At 42.4% G+C, this 4,025-nt stretch overlaps 1 protein-coding gene across 1 annotated transcript in view; it reads right to left on the bottom strand.

Annotated features, from left to right (window-relative positions):
• The window catches only part of chst15 (carbohydrate sulfotransferase 15), a 32,438-nt gene extending 29,081 nt beyond the window's left edge, over positions 1-3,357 (bottom strand). Inside the window, exon 1 of the mRNA XM_031843488.1 lies at positions 3,145-3,357. The gene's annotated coding sequence lies outside the window, so the exon portion shown is untranslated. The remainder of the gene's footprint in view (positions 1-3,144) is intronic.
• Between the last annotated feature and the right edge of the window lie 668 nt (positions 3,358-4,025).

Genomic DNA, 4,025 nt, shown 5'->3' with positions numbered 1-4,025 from the left:
GGATGTCGGAGTTATCAGAGCAGGGCAAGAATGTGAGTCACTGGGAAAACGAGGGAATCGCAGGGTATCTAAAGGACCGGTCAGAGGTTTCGGGGAGGAGACATTGAGGCTCTGGGACAGTCGGATGCAAAATGTCCCAGACAAGCATGCGTTCTCACAAACCACAAAAGTGGAGCAAATAGGAAGTTAGCAGCAAGTCGGGCAACACAGTGTTTATCTTTTCTTCAGATTTCTAGTTATTTTATATGTGTCATAACACAGCCAGAGCTTTGAGAAAATATGAATCTATTTCCAAGTAGAGGCACATTTCCTCTCCTTTGAAAATTAAAACTGTACGAATAAACAAGAGCAACAGCCTGTTAAATCTGTGCGGCAGTAAATGCAGGATGGCAGTACAATTCACAGGAATGTATTTATTTGGAGCCACAAATGCCTCGGCTAATAAAAGCCGCTCCGCTGCACAAAGATTCACTGTGCATGTTTTGCAAATTGCACAAAAGACACAATGCTGTAACAACATTGGAACAAGACACTTGTTTTATCTTCTGGACTCAAACTGATCCAGTCTGTTGTTCTACATTAGTGCAAACATGAGGTTATGTGTGTTATCACTGTCACTGTCTAATGCCCTCCGTGAATTTTGAAAAAGGGAAGCAGCCTTGTGCATGTTTGCTTCCACGTTCTGCCCAGTTTGCATGATGAAGTGGCTTTAAAAAAAAGTCCATTTAAATTAAATTCCCAAAAGGTTCCCTCATCCATTCCAATCGAGTTCCCTTCCCTTTTATAGACATCCGAAGATTTAAATAACAAAGGCATTCCCTCTTTGTCTGTATTGCAATAATTAGTCTACAGCTGGTCTGTCACTGAAAGACGCGTCACTGGAATCTCAAAAGAAACCCAAATGATGGAAGAATTCAATCTAAAAGCTGTGTTTCCCGCTGCGATCACGTTTACATGTAATCAAAGTCTGGTTGAAAGACTGACATCTTGCTTTTTCATAATTGATAGAAGACTTATGACATGCATATCCTATTATTCATTCATAGCTCTGTCTCTATTTGCATGCTCTTTATGATGTTCCACAAAGTCCTGTTTCACATGCAGATTTGACAACACGTGGCAGCGTGATTCATTGATTATTATCTTTAAGTTCTTTTAAATGAATACTTCATCAGCCCGGTATACGCAGAGCCAAGTTAACGCTGCATCTAAATCAAGAGCGATCAGCCGGAAATATTACAGCTCGACTTATTTCGGACGGAGCCATTCATCACTTCAGTCACTCCACTGAAATCTGCGATGAGAAAACAAAACCGAGAGGCTGCCAGTCGTGGCATTTAAATTATTCTAATCATCCATCCCTCTCGCTGTATCGTGATATAGTGCAGCGAGAAAGAGATTTTTGTGACGCCTACATCTCAGCTTTCCACACTGTTGACTGTGTCAACTTGTAAAGCAAACTGCTGCACGCTCTTCATTGTGAAATATGTGCATTAACACTGCAAGTGCTCTTTAGTACGGCAAGTAATTGTTTTCATTATTGTTTTTTTTATTAGTTTAGTCTATAAAATGTCAAAAGAAAGTGGAAAATGACCACCACAAGTGTCCACATCTCAATAATGATCTTCACATTGCTTGTTTTCTTCAGTTAAATGTCAAAAACCGAAGCCCAAATATTCAGTTTATCCTCACATTGGAGAAGCTAGAGCCAGAGTACTTTTTCTTTCTTGATAAATGACTCAGACATTTAAATTAGACTAATCGATTAACTGCTCCAGCATCACTGCTCTTGACGACTTTTGCATTTACATCCCATCTGCCTTGCTTTTCCTCCGATTCAGTTCGCTTTGTATGAAACCCTCGTAGCTATAATCAGCTACAATGTGAGTAATTGAAAGCTTGAGCTACAGTAGTTAAAACCCCCCTGTGCTACTCCGCACATTAACTCCTGCAACTTGAAAGTAATGAGGGGAAGTAGGAGGAGGTTAACGTGATGTGATGCACCCTGAGGGCACGTCTCCACCATTAACCAAAACGTATCAACCCTCGCGTGAATCCATATTGCATCGGCTTATAGAGCCCATTGTAGACGCTTATGTCTTGTGATGCGTTTAACTGAGTCTGACTAGAGATCCCTGTTTTATATTTAAAGAGTCAATTAGGGATGTTGTGGTGTGAACTGTGGGATGTTTAATTAGCAGGTGCTGTGATGGCTCCTCAGATCCTCAACACACTGTACTTCATCACATGGTCTGTATAGGATCCACATAAGGTCTGTGTGTGCAACCAGTCACCTAAAACTGTTGTTTTTTGTTGTTTTTAAATGGAAACAGTTCTCTGTTTTACACATGGTGATCCATTTGGCCAGCATTTCCCAGTAGGTCCAGTTGCCTCGCGGCGGTATGTGGTCTATTTTGTTGTCTCAGGTATAGGACAAAGAGAAGAGAGGACCATTCCGTCCCTCGCGAGGCTTCCCCTGCTCTCATTGGTCAGCGGGAGATCCTTTTGTTTTGGCTCTTACGGACAGACGAGCCTAACGACGCATCTCATGAATGGAAGCCACAATATTCCCGCACAAAGAAAAATATCGGATTCTTGGAATAAAAGCAGTCCCTCAAAGACCTGATGGAGACTGTGATTAGATTGTTCCAACAGTAGCCTAATTGATATGCTTGTTTTGTGTTATATTCCTCCACGACATGCGCGAGTCTACATGCTGTAAACTCCACAAGCAGCAGCTCTTTCTCCCACTTTAAACCGAAGCAAGCGGAGTCAACTCTTGAGTTAGATTAGAATACATAGTGACCCATTCATTCTCTACGGGCGGCGGGCGCCTCTCCGCTGAAAGGAGCCCGTTATATTGGCGATGTCTCCGGTTGTATACAGGTCGCACACACACACACACACACACACACACACGGACAAATTACCCCCCCCTCACCAAAAAAACTTTTCCATTTCTGCACGCACTCGCTTTCCGAGACTAAACAAACCCGGGTACATGAACTTCACCGGCTCGGAGCTGATGAAGACAACAGCATAAAGCACCATAAACTTAAACAAAATAGAAATAAAAAAGCATGTACAGGAATCTAAATACACAAGGATAAACATCGCAGAGAAAATGTGTGAAATAAAACCTACCATGTGTTTCTTTTTTTTTGCAGCGCTCACGCGACCACCCGGATCAAACAACTTGTCATTGCCGGCTCGTATATTTCCATTCCGGTCACCGGATTAATGGCACTTGTAAGTCCGTGTAATTATTATTTCTTTCCTCGGCGGGTTACACGTGAACAAGTTGTAGACGATGTGACAGCCTGTGCCTTCTGCCTCGCTCTCGAGCTCTGATATGGACGGTGGGAGACAGCGTCTCTCTCTCTCTCTCTCTCTCTCTCTCTCTCTCTCTGTCTCTCTCTCTGTCTCTCTCTGTCTCTGTCTCTGTCTCTCTCTCTCTGTCTCTATTGGTGGTGGGGTGAGGGGCAGTGAGCAGGGGTCCCTTAATACGAACTATGATCTCCTACTAGAATTTAACAGACAAATATACAAATGCATATTTTTCTCACTGACTGTAAATTCTATAGTCATGCACATAGTTTTGGTTTTATTTGCCCGGGTTTTTAGATATCGGTTTCAGATATCTGACTCCACCCTGATGCAATAGAGGTGAATATAATTTCATTTGCTGTGCTCACAGTAGAGCTTTTGAAAGATTGCATTTTTCTTTTTTTTCTAAATCAAAGGACGTCCCAGCGGCCTTTAGTGGTTGAGGCGCATGCCTTATAGCCGCAGCGTTCCCTGTGGGAGTCCCTGTTGCATGTCATATCACTCGCCTTCTAATTAAAAGATGGATAAATAAATCAACAGCCACAACCAGAGGGAGTGCCCTCTCTTAATTCATTCCTTCAGTTTCATTGATCAAATCTTAATTGTTCGTACTAAATCCTTTTAACACATTTCATGCGTGCAGTGAGACGATTCAGCATCACTGCCTACCAAGCCACATATAACCTCACAAATACAAC

Source organism: Anarrhichthys ocellatus, unplaced genomic scaffold (assembly GCF_004355925.1).
Source record: "Anarrhichthys ocellatus isolate YVR2014 unplaced genomic scaffold, GSC_Weel_1.0 scaffold4, whole genome shotgun sequence".
In the NCBI taxonomy this organism is placed as follows: Eukaryota; Metazoa; Chordata; class Actinopteri; order Perciformes; family Anarhichadidae; genus Anarrhichthys; species Anarrhichthys ocellatus.
The sequence above is the reverse complement of the archived record's forward strand: the minus strand, read 5'-3'. Positions and strand labels throughout refer to the sequence as shown.